The sequence below is a fragment of the Lissotriton helveticus genome, chromosome 3_1 (genome assembly GCF_964261635.1).
Source record: "Lissotriton helveticus chromosome 3_1, aLisHel1.1, whole genome shotgun sequence".
Classification (NCBI taxonomy): Eukaryota; Metazoa; Chordata; class Amphibia; order Caudata; family Salamandridae; genus Lissotriton; species Lissotriton helveticus.
The window spans coordinates 788197306-788220245 of NC_136061.1; the positions used below are offsets into that span (position 1 = coordinate 788197306).

The window sequence follows — 22940 nt, forward strand, 5'->3', positions numbered from 1 at the left end:
TTTTCTCCACACCCATATCTGTAAGTTCACAGCTCTGTATACAGGCCATTGTCGATGTGTACAGAATTCTTTAGAAGCCGAGAACCCTACACAAATTGTCATAATTGGTAAACATTTGGCTAAGCAAAAATATTTTCTTGCAAAACCTGGTGGGGTGACGTTTATTAGCATTTCTACGTTCTATACATTGTTTTTGACGAACCATTCTGAAATTCTAGAACAGGAATAGGATACTGACTATATATTTTATAACAAGAGAAACCCTCAAAACGTATTACCTGGGGCAATAAAACGTATTGTACAAAACAGTGGTTCACTATGGATAATAAATCATGTAAACAAGAAAGAGTCTGGTCTATACACATTTTTAGCAGACAATTGGTTAAACCACCAAGGCAAAAATAGAAGTAGGCACAAAAACAGTATTTAAAATAGGCCTCGGCAGAGATCATTGAGCTCTGATATGCCAAACTCTGCGAAGTGCAGAAAAAAACCAGAAATCAGCTGGCGGTTGAGGCCAGTATGATGCTGCCTGCATGGAATTTCTTATTTAAGATTATATACGTAAGCAAGCATGTCTATCTTGGTGCGCTGTTTTCAAGACTAGCAATATTGAACCCAGTGGTAGATTGTTTACTGGGCGATATCCGTTAGTGATGTGGGGCCAGAGTCTTCTCGCTTGGTATCTATGCAGGCAGCATCATAACGGGCTAATTACTAAGGCTGCTTACTCTTCATTGCACCTCATGCCTCTTTAATCCATCATCAGACCCTCCCATCTCACTTTGTGATGGTTTTTCCATCTTTCTCTTCCTCCTCCTTTCTCTGTTTTTCTCTCTCTTGCTCTTAGAAAATATCAAATCAGTTAAAGTGCTGGACCCCTAAAATTAGTGCTGGTGGACCCCGCTGGCAACCACTGGTTCAAATTAAGAACTGAAGCCCCATGTTCCTAAAAGCCGACATATAAATTTTGTAAAGGCAAGGCTAGACTGGGGCAAAAAATAGGCCCGGGTAACAAAATAAAACTGACCCCCATTAGCGTACTAGATACGTTTAGAAAGAATAAAAGAATAATTGCCTCATTTTCAAATCACGCCAGTTTTGAAACTGTAAGGACAGTATTTAGACAAAAAATTGTAAATAGAAATTTCATGAACCAAAATATTGTGTCAAGAATATCAAAGGTGGGGGGCATGGCTAGCGGCCGCGGATGATGGCTGCCATCTGATTACCCTGCGCTAGCTGACACCGAATTTGCCCGCAAAATCCGGCATTGTCCGTCATACTGAGGGCCCTCCGGAGAGGGCAGCTGTGCAAGAAAGCAGCGGCGTCCTGGCAGTGCCTCCGGACTTGGCCGCCGCGGACCCTTGAGCGATGGAGAGGAGGTTTGGGCGACGGGCCTGCGAAGACAAGATGGCACCTCTTTGGAGCTCCTAAGATGTAGGAGTCTCGCTGCCATGACTGGAGATCACTGAAAGAATATCGATGACACAAATATAGACTTACCAAAATATGGAGTAAAAAATATAGAATGCAAAAATATCGAATCCCTATCTACAAACAGGTAAGTACAAAAATATCGAATCAAAAATATCGTTGTAAAAAATATAGTTAGTCAAAATATCGAATATTGTAACTTAAAAAAACAATTACATTTTTTATATATATATATATATATATATATATATATATATATATATATATATATATATACATAATATTAATAAAAAATACACAATATTTTTACCATAGGAGAGCGGGAGGGTTGCATTTAGTATTACCACTCCAGTGAGTGCAACAGTATAGAATACATTGGATAGCGTAGCAGTACAAGTTACTATTCCCACTCCAGTGAGTGCAACAGTAGGGAAAGCGTTGGATAGCGGGAGGGTAAAAATTACTATTCCCACTCAAGAGAGTGCAACCGTAGGGAAAGCGTTGGATAGCGTAGGGGTAAAAATTACTAATCCCACTCCAGTGAGTGCAACAGTAGGGAAAGTGTTGGATAGCGTAGGGGTAAAAATTACTATTCCCACTCCAGGGAGTGCAACTGTAGGGAAAGCGTTGGATAGCGCAGGCATAAAATGTACTATTCCCACTCCAGTGAGTGCAACAGTAGGGAAAGCATTGGATAGCGGGAGGGTACAAATTACTATTCCCACTCCAGAGAGTGCAACAGTAGGGAAAGCGTTGGATAGCATAGAGGTAAAAATTACTATTCCCACTCCAATGAGTGCAACAGTAGGGAAAGCGTTGGATAGCGTAGAGGTAAAATTTACTATTCCCACTCCAGTGAGTGCAACAGTAGGGAAAGCATTGGATAGCGGGAGGGTACAAATTACTATTCCCACTCCAAAGAGTGCAACAGTAGGGAAAGCGTTGGATAGCGTAGAGATAAAAATTACTATTCCCACTCCAGTGAGTGCAACAGTAGGGAAAGCATTGGATAGCGTAGGGTAAACATTACTATTCCCAATCCAGAGAGTACAACAGTAGGGAAAGCATTGGATAGCGTAGTAGTAAAATTACTATTCCCACTCCACAGAGTGCAACAGTAGGGAAAGTGTTGGATACCGTAGGAGTAAAAATTTCTATTCCCACTCCAGTGAGTGCAACAGTAGGGAAAGCATTGGATAGCGGGAGGGTACAAATTACTATTCCCACTCCAATTAGTGCAAAAGTAGGGAAAGCGTTGGATAGCGGTTGGGTAAACATAACTATTCCAACTCCAAAGAGTACAACAGTAGTGAACGCGTTGGATAGCATAGAGGTAAAAATTACCATTCCCACTCCAGTTAGTGCAACAGTAAGGAAAGCGTTGGATAGCGTAGGGGTAAAAATAACTAATCCCACTCAAGTGAGTGCAACAGTAGGGAAAGCGTTGGATAGCATAGAGGTAAAAATTACCATTCCCACTCCAGTTAGTGCAACAGTAAGGAAAGCGTTGGATAGCGTAGGGGTAAACATAACTAATCCCACTCAAGTGAGTGCAACAGTAGGGAAAGCGTTGGATAGCGTAGGGGTAAAAATTACTATTCCCACTCCAGAGAGTGCAACAGTAGGGAGAGCGTTGGAAAGCATAGAGGTAAACATTACTATTCCCACTCCAGTGAGTGCAACAGTAGGGAAAGTGTTGGATAGCGTAGGGGTAAAAATAACTATTCCCACTCCAGAGAGTGCAACAGTAGGGAAAGTAAATACTTCATATATGAATAAAAATAAATAAAATATAAATAAATTACAAATTAATTAAATGTAATTAACAATTTTATATAATATAATAATGAATCAATTAAAAATACAAATTAATTATTAAAAATGATTACCTAATGATACAAATTATTTACCAATTAACAATTAAAAAATAATTACAAATTACAACAAAAAACAATAAAAAAATTCAAATATTTAAATAATTACAATTAAATCACTTCCTACCCCATTCCCCTATAAACCCACAACCCGCAACAGAAAATAAATTAATAAAATTAACATAATTATCAATTAATCAATTAATTAATATTAATTACCAATTATATTTTAATTAATTACCAATTACAAATTTAAATAACAATTAATTCAAAATAAATACCAATAAATACATTTAAAAATGTAATTATTTATATTTAAATTACTTCCCACCCTATTCCCCTATAAACCCACAACCCGCTACAGAAAATAAATTAATAAAATTAATATAATTATCAATTAATCAATTAATTAAAATGAATTACCAATTATATTTTAATTAATTACCAATTAACAATTAATTAACATTGATAAATAAGTCTCCAATATAATGAGCCCCTTTAGCCCGCCAGCTATCGACCACTCGGTCCCAAAATATCGATGGGAGAAGAGTGGTGGCAGTTAGCGGGGTATACCAGGATATCCTTTCTACCTTGTACTTCTTTTTAACAGCCATCCGTACTTTATAGGCCGCATTAAGAACCTTAAATCTAGTTCGCTTATAGTAGCTCATGTCTAGGTTAATAAACAGTCGATTTTTGGCATCAATGCCCAGCAGCATTTGATAGATTGAAGGAGCTTCAGCCATACAAGTCGGTACTGCCCCAGGTAGCAATATGTTCATATGCTGCAATATACAAACATAATAGTATAAGGTAAAGTCCGGTATGGCCCATCCCCCTTGCAGCCGAGATAGGGTCATGTATCGCATAGCTCTCCGTGATTTACCCTGAGCCCATAAAAATCTAGCACAAATAGATTGTAATGATGCAAGATTAACACAAGAGATTTCCAATGGCACAAATCTCAAGAAATATGAAATTTTTGGGAGGATCAGCATTTTGAGAACGTTGCAATGTCCAACCATGGACAGATGCAAACATTCACATCGGTCCAATTGTTTACGCACTTCGTTCAACAGAAGTGCTCAGTTGACCGCAACCAGTGCCCTTAAACACACCCGAAGCGTGATTCCCAGATACACCACCTCATTCAAAACCCGTTGGTCATCAAATGTCTTTATATTAGCGCACAAGATTTGTGTCTTAGAAGTGTTCAGTTTGTAGCCTGACATAGCCCCAAATTGTGCTGCAAGTAGCTCTATTTCTGGCATAGCTGTTGACAGGTTCGTCGTTACCACTGCCATGTCATCTGCATATGCAAAGAGGCGGTTTTGCTCTTGCCTCCATATTACCGATTCAATCCTAGAGCCATGTTCTAGCATTTTTTAAAATGGGTCTATATATAAAGAGAACAGTAGGGGGGAACAGGGACATCCCTGCCTTGTCCCCCGTGTAATATGTACAGGAGTGGATTCCAAACCCATTGTACAGATTCTAGAGACAAGTTGATGATATAACATTTGCCAGGCAGTGACAAACATTTGCTTAAACCCCCGACGACGTAACTCCGCCCATAAACATCCCCATGTGACCCGGTCGAAAGCCTTTTTGGCATCTAATAATATAGGACTAAACCCATCCCCTGTGGAGTTTGCAATATCCAACAAAATTATCACTCTATTAACATGATTCGTTGTCCCCCTCTTGGGGATAAAACCATGTTGCCTGATCGAAACCAACGGTATTATTACTTCTGCCAACCGGGTCGTAAGAATTTTAGACTAGATCTTTCCATCAGCGTTTAAAAGGGATATTGGACGGTATGAAGCAGGCTGTTCAGCAGGCTTATCTTTTTTTTTTTAATACTACGATACTAGCCGCATCCCAAGTTGGGGGGGGCGCACCTGCCTGAGCTAGTCTAAACGTAGCCAGCATATCGTCCTTCAAGACTCCAAAAAAGGTTTTGTAGATCTCAAGTGGGAGTTTGTCCGGCCCGCCAGCCTTTCCCAATGCTAAGTCGTTTATGGCTCTTTCCAACTCTTCCATGGTTATATGGGCCTCCTGTAACTCCGCATCCTGCCCACCCAAGTTATTATCACAGAACCGCTGAATCAAAGACTCCTCCATTTGCGGATAATAGTGTTCCCCAGTATACAATGTTTCATAGACGTCATGGAACACCTCAAGAATCCCAGCCTCGGTTTCTACTAGGATGCCCCTAGAATCAACAATTGACTAATCGAGGGGCGTGGCCAGCAGCATGGCTCGCTAAGACGTGACTCTCCGGAGCTCCCGGCGAGCTGCACACGAATCCATCTTTCTACTTAGCCCTGAGCCACCAAAATCACGAGAGGGTCGCCGCGGAGCAGTTGGATCCCGTGCAGACTACTTTCACGAAGTTTGACCGACTGTGGTCAACAAACAACCGACTTTGTTACACCGACTCGGAAGGTCCGGCAGCGACAAGATGGCGGCCGCCGGGACGGACAATCGGGCTCGGCGCTGAACACAGGCAACCAGGCCCTGAAGTGGTTCACAGCGGAGAGGGTCCAAGTGAGGGAGCCCTTGTGTGGTGCCGCGCTGACTGTGGGGCTCCGGTGCGGTATCTGGGCGCCCCGGTGGAACCGACGCACTTCACCAATATGGCGGCCGGAGAGGTGATGTTGAGGTAGCGCTGGCCCGGAGAACATCCTGCCGCCGACCAGCTGGATAGGAGGTGAGAGCGTGGGGTGCGCCTGGCGGAGCCCGAGTGGTGGAGTGCTACTGAGGACAGACCCCTGTGGAGACGTCGGGACTTCCCGACGAGCGCCCACTTTACCAAGATGGCGGCCGGAGCCGCGAAGTAGTACCCGGGAGTGATCCAGCCTTGCTCCAGGCCCCACCGCCGTGCCTCGGCCCTACAGCCCTACAAGCTCTCCATAGTCACCCGTTTGGGGGCTGCAGATATACCCACTGGCCTTGCATCGCACCTACATGTGAGGAGACCCCCCAGTGGTGTCCCCCCGACCACGTCTCTTGCTGAGGAGCCCCGGCCCCCCTGAGAGAGCCCTTCGGCAACGTCTGGGGTTGGAAGGCTGCGGAGGAGTGCCCCAATCAGCGGCGGAGCGCCAGCCCTGGACATTGGGAGGGACAGCCAGCACAGCCTGTATTCCTGAGTTGAGGCAGACATATGAGCGCTGTCCGGGTCCGGCACATGGTTGAACACATGAGCCGGGGCCCTCGGGGAGCGGGAAGACGACGCAAGTGGCCCACGGTGAATGCGACGAGGGGAAGCTGGACTGCCCTACCTAGCAGCGGACTGTGGAGGTCGCTGGCCCCCGACGGCAGCCGGATCGTTAGAGGCGGAGTGGAACACAAGTTGCCCCAGGGGCTCAACGTCGCGGTAACGCAAGCCATGGGGAAGAAAGATACACTCCCCAAACCCTCTAAACAGGGGCCTATGAACAATTTCGCCGCACCTAAACAGTCGATGGATGCCCTCCCCACTGCCTCCGGCATGCGCTCGGATACTGACCTGCTGATGGGAGCCATTCAGGCGTCACGGGCCGATATCCAGGAATCCCGGGCGGCCCTAGAAGTTAAGATCGGCGAGGTGGGCTCCGAGGTGACACTACTGAGGCAAGACTTCCGAAAATTATCGGACAGGGTGACCACAGCTTAGACACGGATAGGAAAGGCCGAAGATTCGATCTCCACCCTGAGAAAAGACATGGCAGAACTCAAAGCATCCCATCGCCAACTGATGTGGAAGGTGGACGATGCCGAAAATAGGGCGAGACGCAATAACCTCTGCAGGTTTTAGAGAGGGAATTGAAGGGACGAACATGGCAGCATTCCTCCACTCCTGGCTGACTAATACCTTCCCGACGGTGCAGTTCTCACCTTGCTTCATCATCGAAAGGGCGCACAGGGCTCTCCCGGTAAAGCCACCGGAGGGTGCGAGACCCAGACTGGTCATCGCACGGTTTCTCAACTTCGCAGACCGGGACCTGATCCTGCGAGAGGCTAGAAAGTTGGGGGAGATCTGACTGGAAAACACGAACACCCAGACTACAGCCAGGAGGTGCAGAAACAACGCCGCTCCTTCTACGCTGTGAAGGTGAAACTACGGGATTTACATATCACTTACATGCTTCTCTTCCCTGCGAAGTTAAAAGTCATCTACAAGGAAAAGTCACTTTTCTTCACCCACCCGGAGGACGCCTGGCACTGGCTGGAGGAACGCCCTATACTCCATAGTAGAGAGACCGTCGGTCGCGAAATGGTGGACAGGTCGCCGTCACACAGACCCCAATGGGAACTACCGAAAGCACAGACACTGAAGTCCTGACGGGCAAAGAGACAAACCCCGGCTACACCTTACCAAGGGCATGGCTCTGGCGGCACACGGCATGGACGATCGGCCTCACCGAGAGGAAGCGTCACGACGGGATCCAGGTACAGCTGTCTGCGGAGCCACGCACGATCAGAGGGAGATGACGAGGACGAGATTGGCAGCCGCACTTCTGGGGGAGAAGAAGAGGAGGGGGGGTCGCGCTCAACTCACCCGCTGGTAGAGGCGATCCGAGACCTGGAACATGACACTTCGGGGCGAAACAGTGCCCCTGAAACTGACACTCAAGACTCTCACTCATGAACAATGGTGGAACTGGTTATGGTTTCTGCAGCTCGTTGCTGGGGAGCACGCAAGTTGACACGCCCCTTTATATTTACACTTCTTGTGCGTCCTGATTTTGTTCTCAACCACACCACACAACTTCCCAGATAGTCGATATCAGTGCTTGTTTGGGGAAAGTAGTGTTGCATGACTAGGGAAGAATTGGTTGGAGCACACTAAAGGGGGGGACAAAAGGGAGGGCGACAGGCCTTCTCCTACTGCCAGTTCTATCTTGTGAAGGGATGGGACTGGAGGGGGAGGGGGTAAACGGAACTGGGGATTTGCTGTCCGGTTGGGGGTTGGACATGGGCGAGGGAGGGGGGAAGTTGAGTTTGAGAGGGGGAGACAATCATGAGACTGACGAGGCACACAACAAGACTCCACAAGCCGCCTCCTCCCGGGAGACCAACTACATTTTCACACACAGCCCACAGAATGGTAGGTTCACACGAGACACAAGGCGGAGACAGGGGAGGGCTAAGCGTCCTATCATGGAATGTCAATGGCTTAGGTTGCAAGATCAAGAGGGGGCTGGTCAATTCCTATCTTAATCGACTACGCCCAGACATCACATTGTTACAGGAAACCCACCTCAAAGGCACCAATTGCGCCTTCCTAGCTAGGGGACGCTTCAAGCTCCTAGCAGATGCGGGATACACAACTGATTCTAGAGGGGTAGCCATCATTATCAAAAAGACCACTCCGTTTTGCATAGCCCAGACGTGGACAGACCCTCAGGGAACGTATGTGGGTATCAAGGGGATGTGGAACAGACACATATACACCATAGTCTTGGTCTATGCTCCCCCGAAACTCCAGGCATCCACACTACAGAAAGTAGCAGAAATACATCTAGAAACGGCCGACCCTATACAGTTTGTTGGGGGAGACTTCAATGACGTGTTGAACATCAAACAAGATAGGACTGGTACGTCCCACAGAGAAGGGACCCAGACGCCCCTGTCCCACTGGATGGCAAACATGGGACTCACAGACATCTGGAGGTGGCTCCATCCAGACCAGGCGGCCTACTCCTACTTTTTGGGCTCACATAGAGTGTTCTCAAGGCTGGACTATATATTCATGTCCAGACAAAACCTGACAGTGCAAGACTCGGCGGAATATAAGGCAAGAGGCATATCAGATCACTCTCCATTGATGGTGAGAGTGGGCATGAGACACCAGGGAGGTACACCACCGCTGCGTCTGACGACCTGGGACCTGCAGAACGCAAATCTCCTGAGGGGATTGAGAGCTCACGTGAAAGTGTATATCACCGAAAACGAGGGCACAGTTGACTCGAGAGTGACATTCTGGGAGGCACTGAAGGCGGTTATGCGGGACAAGGCCAAAAGCAGGTTGGCGGAGGAACGAAGGAGACTCCACTCTGAAGCAGGGCTCATAGAACAGGAAATACTAGAATTGGAAAGGGAATACCAGACTTCAAGGGATCCAGCAGCCCTTAGGAGACTGACAGATAGACAGACGCGGTATAGGGAATTAGTGACTGAAGAGGCAAAAACTCAAGCTTTAGCCACCCTACATCGTCTCTATGACGTAGGGGATAAATCAGGCAAGCTCTTAGCGTGGCTCAGTAAGAAGGAGCGCATGGATAGATGTGTGGAGCAGATTGGGGGATCTCAGGGAGCGCTTCTCCGATCTGATGCACACATTGCAGAAGCGTTCGCTGAGCACTACGAAAGTTTCTATAGGGCTAGGGAATTAGGGACTTGTGCCGAAGCCATACAGTATATGGACCAAACCGAACTGCCGACCCTGTCCTGAGACGACCTTAAAAACCTGGACTCTGATATTACTCTAGATGACATCTCCGAGGCCCTGGCCAGGCTACGACCAGGGAAGACTCCGGGTCCTAACGGCTTCCCGGCTGAATTCTTTAAACGCACTGCGGATCTCTTGGCACGACACTTGAAGGGACTGTACGAGAGGGCCCTGCAGGAGGGGAGGCTTCCCCCAGACCTGGTCATGGCGACTATATTCCCAATCTATAAAGAGGGTAAACCGCAGGAGGACTGTGCGTCCTACCGCCCCATTTCCATACTGAACACGGAAACAAAGTTGCTGGCGACAATCCTGGCGATGCGACTCCGAACAGTGATACCGAATCTGATCCGTTTGGATCAGACGGGTTTCCTCCCGGATAGGGCCACTAGAATGAACCTCCGGCGCACCCACAACTGGCTACAGGAGGTTCGGGAGAGGGAGGGCCCACACTGGTTCTTGTCCCTCGACGCAGAAAAGGCCTTTGATGCAGTTCATTGGCCGTTCCTTGAGGGGGCACTACAGAAATTCGGTTTCGGACCCAAATACCGGAAATGGGCTCAGCTCCTGTGCACCGAGCCAAGAGCCAGAGTAAAGGTGAATGGTGTCCTGTCGCGTGAGTTCCGGGTTCAGAGAGGGACCAGACAAGGTTGCCCACTGTCCCCACTTCTGTTCGCGCTAACTATCGAGGTCTTGGCGACTAGGATTCATCAAAACATAGACATTAGAGGCTTTAGGATGAGTGAGAATGATTCGATAGAAGAAAAAATCTCGCTATATGCAGATGACGTTCTACTGTATATCACATCGCCAGAGACGACGATTCCGGAATTGTTTCTTGAACTGGAGCAATACGAAAGGCATGCTGGCTACCAAATAAATTGGCACAAATCCGTCTTATATGACCCCAAGGGACAGGGAACGTGGCCGCAATTCCCAAGGCGACTGTTAACGACAGTAGAGGGATTTCAATACCTCGGGGTGTATCTCACCCTGGACCGACACATAGCGTATCAATGGAACATAGAACGCATTATGTTGAACTCAACTGTAGATATGGACCGCTGGAGGCAGCTCCCGCTCACTCTTTTGGGCCGCGAGGCAATGTACAAGATGATCATACTCCCCAAGTACTTGTACGCCCTGCAAAACGAATATTACCCGCTGCCTCCAAAAGTCTTCAACAAAATACACGCGGACCTACGGGCCTTCCTCTGGTTGGGTAAGAAACCCAGAGTGGCGTTAACCACGCTCCAAAGGCATCAATACAGCGGGGGATATCACTCCGGAATCTGGAGGCCTATTATTGGGCGGAGCACCTGGCCCCAATCAACGACTGGTTGCATGCGCAAGCTGACCATCCCACCTATGCGCTAGAACGCCATAAGTTAGCACCACGACCCATACTGTCTTATCTCTATGGGGGTGCCGGACGGAGACGGCTCCTACCTGCCACAGGAATCACCCTACAGCTCTGGAATACTGCAGTGAAACGCACGGGCTGGGAGAGGAAACCCACGAGACAGACACCAATATGGCACTGAGCATGGCTAGCGGACTTACACAAGCTAACGGGATACCAACGGTGGGACGACATAGGTATCTCTACCCTGGGGGACATTGTGGCCAAGGGGGAGTTGAAGTCGTTTGCAGCACTGAAATCAGAGTTCGGTTTACATCCATCACAGCTCTACAAGTACATAAGACTAAGACATGCCTGGGGGGCCCAAAACATTAGGACTGCAGAACTGGTAGAGTTCGCCCCACTAGAGGGTAGACTCCTACAGGAACACATACAGCGAAAAGCGGTATCTCTAACAAATAAAACCCTGACGAATAATATGCTAGGCGATCTGTCCAAGCTTAGACGGACGTGGGAGGCAGACGTGGGAGACATGGAAGACATTGACTGGGAATTGGTGTTAACGCATCCCAGAGAGGTGGCTGTCAAATCCCGACTCCGCCTAATCCAATTTAATATTTTACACAGAACCTACTTCGATAGAGTACGGCTCCAGAGGATGGGGAAGTTAGAAGATGCAAGGTGTCTAAGATGCCAGGATCCCCAGGGGGATTTTTTCCACATTTTGTGGACATGCAGCAAAATACAAGGCTGCTGGGTGGACATTTTTATGGAGCTCAGTGCAGTACTGGAGAGCCAAATCCAAACTGACCCCAAGTTGGCCCTCTTAGGCATGATGAACGATCTAGACCTGACACGTCCCCTGCTGACCTTTCTGGTGTTAGCTCTAGTGGTGGCCAAAAGAGACATAGCAAAACATTGGGGTGCACCAAATATACCGACGTTAGATGAATGGAGAAGGGGATTGGACTTATATATGGCGGCTGAGAGAGTCACGTATAAAGCAAGGGGATGCCCGAGGAAGTTTCGTAAGGTTTGGGGGAAATGGCGACACCACCATGGACTGGATGCAGGGTTGTAAGGGGGAAGGGATCGGGGATACACGGTCCGCCACAATGGGACCGCATGGGGGCTACAAAGTCTGTGGCAAGGGGAAATTATGATCTTAAGGTCCTTTTCATTTGGAAGAAATTTGAGTCAACCTGGGTAGTGAATCGGGGGTGGCAAGGGAGGTGGGTAAAGGTGTGTGCTATGCTAATGACATGATTGTATTGTTCAGTTACAATAAAATGCAAAAAAACAAAAACAAAAAAAACAAAACAATTGTTCTAATCATCTGAGCTGCCTCTTTATATCTGAGCTTCTGTGCAAGACATCGCCCACTGGCCTCCCCATATTCATAATTCAATTGTTTCTTAATCACATATTTCTTAGCTGTCTCTTTACTCCAGTGGAGATTTATTTTAGCCTTGCACCTGGCAACTTCAGTTAGAAGATCAGTGATATCAAGGCCTCCTTGTATGCCCAACATAAGCTTTTCTTCTGCTGCATTCAGAACCGCATATAGTTCCTGCAGTGTGATCTGCATTTGTTTGTGCTTGTAAAGACTGAAATTTAGAGCTTCCCCCCTAAATGCGGCTTTAAAAGTATCCCAAACACACCCGGTCCCTGCACTACCACGATTAATCAAAAAGAAACACTCAATCCACTCTTTCATATGAGCTACAAACTTCACATCTAACAATAATTTCCTATCAAAAGAAAAGGCTTGTAGTGTAGATCCAGTCCTGGTGAGTGCTAGAGGTAACACCAGAGGGCCGTGATCCAAAGAAACCCGTGGGTACACCTGTATTCTGGCACCCACCAATAAGTGACTTGGAGCTAAAAAGTAATCCAACCGTACAAGTTCCTGATGGGGACAAGAATAGAAGGTGTACCCAGGCTCCTCCCCTTTCAAGGTGGCCCATGCATCAACCAGCCCATGAGCACCCAGAAGAGATTGAAGTGCTTTAAATACCCTTGGCTTCCTCCCAGTGTACCTATAGCTAATATCCTGTAAAGATTTAGGGCCAAGATGTATATTTAAGTCAGCACATATAATTAATGGAATGGACCATAAGGCCAGTTCTACATTGAGCCATTCTAAAATCAGAGGCTCATCAAAATTTGACCCATATATAGAACATACCGTGAATTTCTGATTTCCAATAATACATTCAGCTATAGCCCACCTCCCTTGTTTATCCGCCAATGTCCTACCTGTACTTTGAATATGTTTTTTAGCTAAAATTGAAACTCCCCGCGTGGTAATAGATTGCTCAGTACTAACCAATACAGTATAGCCCAAGTCCACTAATAGTTTTCTTTTGGCCCAAGCTATATGGATTTCCTCCAGACATATCAGGTCACACTGCAGCATCTGCAGCTCACTCGCGATCCTCTGCCTTTTATTAAAATGAATTAGGCCCCTAACGTTCAAAGAGCAAAACCGAATGCCTCCGTAAATACCACTATCCCCATCAGTTTTCCCTGTGCTTTTAACCTTTTAGCATGTGTGCCAAGAACCGCCAATTTTCACACCCCTCACAATAGTACACTCATGGATTATTTGTTTTCCCCTTGCCCATTTACAACCCCCCACCGACATGCTGACCCCTACCCTCTGACCCGCCCAACCCCTTTCCCCCCCACCAGTTCTCAGTGATGGGAAGCGATTGTGGGCCGCCACTCCCCAAAGCTCACCCGTGATCCACTGCACCCGTCAAAGATCATCCTCTCAGATTTCACACCCATTAATAACACACCGTGCAAACATGTACTAGTTTGTAAATCAGAAATAAACGTTTTGCACCAGTTTGCATCCCTTTTATGATATAAAACCGTTAATAACGCAGAAAAAAAAAATACCTACAACTTCACATTATCTTCAAAAATTCTTGTGCAGCGATTCCTGACGGGAAGGTCTGTTTTTTTCTTTATAAATCACTTTTAACTTAGCGGGGTTTAAGAGGAACGCCTGACCCCCTTTGGCCTGAAATGCTGAGATCAGCTGACGCAGTCTCCATCTTTGTTGCACTGTAGCCTGGCAAAAATCTGGGCGTACAAAAAAATCGCACCCCTTACCAGACCGACGCCTATCTGGCCTAGCCAGATCATATAATGCTTCACGTAGCAGGTAATTGTTCAGGCAGATTAAATTTGCCCTAGGCCTTTCCCCATGCTTTTCTCCAGAACCCCCTGATCTCCCTCGCTGCACGAATGGAAATCTATGTGCCTTGATAATCTCAGTCTCCCAGTTCCAGCCCTTCAGATCAGGGAAGGCTTCCTTAAACATTTCGATGACAAATTGTCTAACATCCTTCCCCTCCCTGTTTTTGGGAACACCCAAAACGCCGAGATTATTCCGTCTCGATCGATTTTTAAGATCAGTTAGTTTCCAATCAGTATCTTCTTTTGTTTTTTGAAGAGCTACACTCGTCGTCTGCTGCTGAGCCAGCAGATCTTCCACCCCAGAAAACCGCTCTTCTGCCTCCACAGTCCGTGTTGTTATTTCTGCACATGATTTAGCTATGCGGCATACGGTATTTTGCAGTATGCGAACCGCACTCTGAGTTCGCAGCCCTTCAGCCTTTGTTTCTTCCCTGTGCGCCATAATCAACTTATATATTGTATTCAGCGTGATCTCCCCATCCAGCGCTAAGGGAAAACTGGCATTAGTTTCTACATGATCAAGCTGAGAAGAGGGTGAGCAATCCCATATGAGCTGACCTACAGGAGTCGGCGTCTCTTGAGAGAGAGGATTTCCAGGATCTTGTACTTTTCTAACAGTTTCTTGATTCATTGAGTGCTCGGAACTAGGGTCATCCTCCTCTGGGTGCGACTCGATTTCGTCCCCCCAGTCACCTTCCGCACTCACATTACCATTCTCTGAGAGATTTGAGAGGTCACAAATATAATAGGAGTTTCCACCGGAGCCAGCAGATTCCGCATCATTCAACCTGTCAGCTACAGGATTCCCATTATTCTGTGAGTTCAGTAAGCTCAGTGAAGCCTCCCCTGTGACAAATTTGAACTCCTGTATTAGCCAGATTCCAAGACATTGCCCCCTAACCTCTCTTGATCAGACATAGAGTTGCTATTTGATATCATAACAGAAGCAATGGTACTGGGGGTAGGATCCACAGTGTTACACTGCATTGTATTAACCCCCACATCTTCTGCAACAGCTACAGATGATACAGATGATGCATTGTTGCCACCTGCTTCTCCCGGCGCTGGCGGTGAAGGTTGGTTCACAGGGACATTTTCTTTTTTTTTAATGGAATGGAACAAGGGAAAACACATATGAGTATATAGAAAAGCCTAATGACAATCATTAAAATTTGAAATTTACCACATCCATTAGTGCCAGTGAAATAACATTCTTGTATATATTATTGAATATTAATGATTGTAAAATCAATAGATCAGTGTATCGTAAAGATACAGCTGTAAATAGCACTTTGCCCTTTAAAAGCCAACATCCCAGGAATTTAAAGGAAAATATTCCTTATGGAGAATATCTCAGATTAAAAGGAATATGCAGCCAGAAAGATGACTACAATAAACAACTGGCAAAGATGAAGGAAAGGTTTTTGAAATGAGGATACCTCTCAAAATAGTAAATCTGGCTATAAAGAAATCCAAGAATTTAACTAGGAACCAGTTGCTGTATTCCAATGCTAGACCAGGAAATGATACGTCTGTTACCCGATTAAATACATGCTTTAATTCTGTGTCACAGAAAGTTAGCCAAGTGATTAAAAAACATTGGCTAAAAGTTTAAGGTGATGAAGTGAAAGGAGAAGAGCTACTGAGGGCACTACCCATAACTAATAAGAAAGGGAGGACCCTAGTGGACGACTTTACCCATAGCTATCATATCAGTTATCCTAAGCAAGAAACTTGGATGTCTAATACAAAAGGGTTTTTTAAGTGTAATCAGTACAAGGCATGTAGGCTGATCACAAATATATCTGAATACAAGTCACGATGGCTAAAAGAGAAGGATTAATGGTTTTCACATTTGCAATACAGATCATTGTGTATATGTGTTAACTTGCCAATGCCCTCTTATATATTTATATAGCGCAAGTTTTCCTTTGAAGACATGTGAATTATAGCATCAGCGGGCAGTGCGAAAATATTATTTCAGTTACCCTCTATCAAGACACTTTTATGAGAAGCATGAGAGCCATCTGGCAAAACTGAAGAATTTTGCTGTTGATAGAGTACTTCCCAATGTGAGAGGTGGGAATAAAGTAAAGAAATTAAGATGTCTGGAACCCAGATATATTCTAGATTTGCATACAAATTTTCCTGCAGGGTTAAATAGAGATGAGGAAATGGCAGCCTGTTGCCGTATTCTTCAATGTGCTTTTATAATTGGGTTTATAATTGGGTTTTTATATGAAGTAATTTTTAATGGGATCGACTTGTTAATTGATGAATGTTGAATATATAAATTATAGGCCCTGTTCCATTTTTATGATCTATATGAATCCTTTTAATATGTGCTTTTGTGAATTATTATTGATTGATCAATTATATATATTAAGTTATTTAATATTAACTGGAGTGGATGTTTATGATATAGAAATGCTTTACATTTTGCAATTTTTGCACAGTCGAGAGTGGTTGGTTTACAATTATTTTTATAGTGGATATATTACACTGCAGTGAATATTTGTATTTATACTGGAATTTAATGTAAAGATGTTTATAATAATTATATATTATGAACTCTTTGCTGCTATATCATTGCTTTTGCGCACATATAATTGGATTATGGATATGATTAAAACAGGGCAATTGTCAATTATAAAAGGTTGATTGGGACCTATGAGGAAATTCAATCCCCATAAATGACATTAGGGATAGAAGAGCCAAATGGGCAGATTTATATGCGATCAGTGAATAAGATGAAGATTAGCCTCCTGTCTAGTTCACATTGAAGATGTTACAATTTGGGTCCTGTCCGGTATTGATTAATTGTCGACATTTGTTCAGAATGTGTATTAAATGAATACAATTTGGTACTAGGACCAGTGAAAAATGGAAAAATAGGGAAAAAAATTGAAAAAATAGGGAAAAAAGTAACTAAAAATATATAAATTACATGACAGAATAGATGTGTAATTATGTGTCTAAAGAATCTTTTTTCTGTAACAAAACGTTAGAGGAAAGTATGTTTTCTATATCTGTAATGATGGTTTTAAATAATAACTGGGTAGTGGGCATTGTACACTTTGAGAAAAGTTGGGATCAGCTTAAACGCATCAGTGTCGGCTGTGCTACAATAAAGTATGTTGAAGAAAGATATGCTGTCTGGAGTGCCCATGTTTCTCCTGTGTTGCAGGAAGAAATTGTGTATTTGTATATATATTAACACTGGCTCCTTTATATCCAAAAGAGACCTTGTAATATGGAGTAGAAAAAGGTTATTTTATTTAAAATCAGCCACCATTAAAACAAACAGGAGAGATGTGTTTTGGCAGTTGCTGTTTTATCAATCTTCGCTCAATCTGTTTTGATGATGCCCTTAAATGCAAATTACCAGTCTACATTCATGGAGGAATTACTCTCCGTAATTTTACTTTGCCATGTCATCATGATAAACGAAATTTACTATGCATATTTCAATGGCTGCCTCAGTGAGTATTGAAATGTTCTGGACAATGATTCAAAACAAAAGGACTCCCTGCTAATAATCAATGCTCGAAGTCAGGTAAAATATATTGTATATAGATACCTTAGGCAGCTTATTATATTACTTTGCAAAATAGTAATATACAAAGGGCCACTCAAGGCAAACGACATTCATCATAACTTTCTTATTTTCAAAGATATACATTTTAAAATCAAAAGAGATTACTGATGACATCAAAAAATGAATCCTATTCTATGTGTAAACTGAGTGATCCTACCTCTTCATCTTGTCATAGTAGTATATAGAAATATGTATCAACAGATTACAATAAATGGTACAAAACAGTATGTAGGCTTAAACTGTGGCTAATTCTTTGTGGGATTGTATCAACAAGTGTTTTGGTGACAAAAGCGCTTTCATCTGAAACGCCTCGGATGTAACCAAAATAAACTATTGGAGAAGATAAATATCCAAAAGGTTGGTTAATACCCACAGGGTGATTTTCATACCAATCCAAAGAAGGTATGTTTGACTGTAGGTGCGCAATGTATGCGTCCTCGAAAAGAATGAGTGGAACTGATTAAGGAACAGGAATCCTGGTGCGGTCCTCTTATTTTGTTTATTTTCTTAAGTTCTGTACTTAATGTCAGAAATGACATATTCATATCTATTTGCAAGAAATGGAATCTCTTTATATTCTGATGTGCTAGATGTGTCCTTCGACATACTTACGTTGTCCCGTACAGCAACAACTGTTGCTGTACGGGTCGAAGCAAGTATGTCAAGGGATAATTGCAGTATGTCACAGACAATTTCTGACATTCGTATATTACTATATTTCAGAGTAAAATAATAGGCTGCCTAAGGTCTAAATATACAATATAATGTTCTTGACAATTCAATGCTGCGCACCAAAATAGTTCATACATTGTGGTGGGTGGCACTTTTTTGTTCACACTGTTCGGGTTGGGCTCTGCTTCCACCTCTTCCCAGTAAACTTCTTGTATTTTTCCTGGGTTCAGGGGGCAAGCTGGCTGCCAATCAACACTACCTACTTGCAGTGAGCCAGTTTGCATCTGATCATGGGTGGTACACTGGAAATGCGCTACCGCTAGGCACCTACAACATAACATGACCCCCCTTCCCTCAACCATTTTGGGCCCGGGTACCCCATCCCCTGGGGCCTGACCCTTTAAAAAAATATTTTTATAACTAAACAAAGCGGGCCCCCCTCCCAGGCTGATTTTGGCCCTAGAGATGCCACCCCCGGGGCCTGGCCTTTCTTTTCAAAAATGTTTTCTTTCTTTTAAATTAAGGAAGAGGGGGCCATGTAGCCCCCCCCCCTTCCCTGTGCCATTTTCAGCCAGTGGGACCCCCAACCCCGAGTGCCTGGCCTTTTCTTTTTAAAAAATGTTTTATTTACTAGGAGGAGGCCAAGTGCCCCCGTGCCAATTTCGGCCCCATGGAACTCCATTCCCCAGGGCCCGGCCTGTGTTGGGAGTGCCTTGGATGCATCCCCACATTTTCAACATTGGGGACCGCAGGGGAAACCTGAAGGCCCCCACAATCCCTGCTGGCTCGCCACCTCCTGCAGGAGACATTATTGTTTTGCTAACATGCAGCTCCCTGGATCTCAAAGCAATGAGTCTGTTTGTCTGCTCGCTAGACAGTAGGCAGGGAAACAAACTTGCTCCGCTTTCAGCAATCAAGAGCATTTTATGCTTTCACTTGCTGAAAGAGGTGCTCCCACCAAGCCATTGCAATCTTTAATGTCCTGGGGCGGGCACCCTGTCACATTGCTGGTGCCGACTCGAGGGCCATGTCGGGCTACATGAGGGGGACCGTGCGACCCTCCAGCTTTGTTAATTAAGCCTTGGGGAGGTGGTGTTCTCCAGGGATGCGGGGGCTGTGCATCCTCCCATATTTCTCATATTTAGCCCCAGGGAGGTGGCAATCCCTGGAGGAGGTCAAAAGGGTCCTGGGGCTGTGGGGAGCTGTGTGACCCCCGCATTTCTAATATTTAGTCCTGGGGAGGTGGTGGTACCCGAAGGGGGCGAAAAAGGCCTCACTCACATTCATTCTAGTCAATAGACCTGGGGAGGTGTCAGTCCCCAGTGCTGCAGGGGGCCACGAGGACTCCCTAGCATTTGTCTCAATTAGCCCCAGGGTGGTGGCGATCCCCGAGGCAGTGTGTGGGAGCCAGAGCCCCCCATTGCATTACTATTTAATTTAGCTCCAGGGAGGTGTTGTATCTAGAGCTGCGGGGGACACTTGCCCCCACACATTTGTCTCATTTAGCCCCGGGTAGGTGGCAGTCCCCAGTGCTGTGGGTTGAGGCCATTTTTTAATCAATAGGTCTGGGGAGGTAGCTGTCCCAGGGACTGCGGGGGGCAATGTGGGCCCCGCATCTCTTTCAATATGTTTGCCATGGGGAGGTGGCTGTCCCTGGTGCTCGGGGCCACTCCCCACCTTACTATATGAACTTGCTCCCAGGACCTGGCCCACCAGTGGGCTTATATTTAACAAAGAGAGGGAGACTTTACTTAGTTTTTTAACAATAAAATATAATTGTTTAGTTATTCCTGTTTTTTGTAATTTTAAGCAATTTTCAATTGAGTTGTTTACTTATAATTATCTTAAGAATATTTCCTTTAATTTTTAATGTGTTTGTATTTCCCTAAAACTGTCTCTCTTTAAAATGATTTTTCCAAGATTTGGTGTCCTGCAGTGTGGTTTCTCCGGTTTTGTTTTTCCATTAATTCACACACATCAGCTAGCAGGAGGTTTCTGTTGCCTATTGATCTCCCTTTCTTGCTCTCACTTCAGTTGAAATGGTGTCCTAAGGAAATAACTTACTCCTTTAAATGGAGGGAACTGGTGTCAGTTATCTGATCAGTTAGCTCATTTCAGACAAACTACAGTCTTGCTCTTTGCAGTTTAAAAACAAAACAAAAGCATTTAATGTGGACAAACAGCAAGGCACTCGTTTGGCACTAGTTTGGGATACTATTGGATATGGAGTCAGTAAGAGGTCTATGGTGAGAGAAGGATCTGCCTCAGGGAGCTGTCCACCTACCAGGAATAGCAAATGTTTGAGTGAGCAGGCTCAACAGTGTTCTTCCATTCTCAGGATCTACATTTTTATCAGCAAATCTTTCACATGATTGATCAGTGAGTATTAGAAACACCTAGCGTGATCTGTTTGAGCCTCCTTAATCTAAACACCAAGGAACCAGCGGCATGGGGCACTAATGCCTGCTCCTTTCCAGTGATGCAAAGGATCACATGTGAATGTCGTATCCCTTTCTTCTAGTTCCATTAACTACAGAAGAAATAAAGGTAAGGACAGGATTCCGGTGGATGTAATAGGAACTATCTGGCAAATGAAGAATGGGGTGGTCTTCTTTGTCTATGAAAGGTCTGCTAAAATGTAATATGCCTCACTTCACCAGCCACTTTTTTTATCCTGCATGAATGACTTTCAAGTGATCGATTTGGAAAATATGATGCTAAGTCTCCAGCACCGAGCACTTCCTCAGACGGTATGCTTGTTCATGCTGTTGTTTAGGTGTCCCTCTACTCTTGGATCCTATGGCTAGTATTTATCCCTTTTCCGGTGCTGATGTATTAAAATGTCTCATACTGGTGTTTAATATTATATAAAAGGTGTTTTAAACTGGTTACCCATTTCTATGCTTCGACTTTATTGGCAAGAAATAATAGACCTTTCGGCTGTCCTAGCTAGCCATCTGCCAATGGCCTTCTGTTTACCAAGGCTCCATTTACTGTCATTTCAGTAGTCAAGATTCCATTTGATGAAGATAGCTGTGCTATTTCAGCCTTGGAGACTTGCCGTGGCATTCTACAATGCTTGTGTTAACTATGTTCGCTGTTCTTGTTGCTTTTAGCTTGGCACAAAGAGGTGATGGGTGATGGAAAGGGGACCCTTGTGTGTTAGCATACCTGCCTTCAGTTTAACCATGATTATTTTTTGCATTCATTTCTCTTTCTTCCACAAACTATTTTGATTGTAATGAGCTTTCCTGAAAAGATCACTGCTATCTTTCTAAGTGTATGTTGAACAATAATGATCAACTTGAAGCACACTTAATTTGTTAACAAATCTGACAACTTGTTTGTAAACGTTTGATATTTCTGCAAGAGTTTATGGATCACTTCACTGGCTCTTGAAAGGTTTGCCTGCTTACATTTGTGAATTTCATTTTTTCATGCAAAAATAAACAGACGTATATTTATGTATTAGAAAATATGAAATATCAATCCAAATGCACTTTGTGAAACTGTTTACCTGGGAAAGAAATACATGTGGAGAAGGCCTTTCTCCTACAACTACCCCATTTTTGGGAGTGTGTCTTTCACCATTCAATTTTGGGACTGGATTTACTCCTTCCAATGATGGGAAATTGACCATTTATAGGATGGGAAGGGGGCGGAGAGGAGTTTGTGAATATCCATAATCATTTAGATATGTACGTTTTCCAAACCTACAGGCCATTGCTGGTTTGTAATGCCCAACCCCTGCTCCCTATTCACTCTCACTTGTAGATGCATTCACACACAAACAAATGAGCATAGAAAAAGTGGTTTTGCAGTGATAAAAAAAACTTTCATTGTGTAAGACAAAGTTGCATACATAGTAAATTGAGAATACGAATTATGGTGACATAATTTCGTGACCAGGATTTGATATTTGTACATATTAAGGTTAGGTTTGTGTGTATATTCCTATTAGGACTTAATGATATGGTTCATCTTGAGTGCCTATGGTGTGGAAGGCTTAGGACTGACTCCTTAATGAGTCTGGTCATTAAGGTGAACCTTGAGTACCTGTGGCATAGACAATTTAGAACTCACTTTACTGATTCCTTTTTATTGCTGAAAAGCATCTTTAGTGGCTAAGGCGCAACAAGCTATGTGCATCATCTTACTAATTAGCATATGATGTGTATTAATTTATATGTGAATTAGTCACCAATTTTTTTAAACATAGTGGTACTAAAACACATAAAGAGAAAAAGTAATTTCCTTTACAGCAAATATTCAAAATTACAATCACACTGACTTAAAGCCCCTAAAGTCCAACTCCATCTAATGTAGGCCTAGAAGCCATCTCAGCTA

General features: G+C 44.4%; 1 protein-coding gene across 1 annotated transcript in view; it reads left to right on the plus strand.

Annotated features, from left to right (window-relative positions):
• INSC (INSC spindle orientation adaptor protein) overlaps positions 1 to 22940 on the plus strand; it is a 1419009-nt gene that overhangs the window by 1351944 nt on the left and 44125 nt on the right. The gene's annotated exons all lie outside the window — the stretch shown is intronic.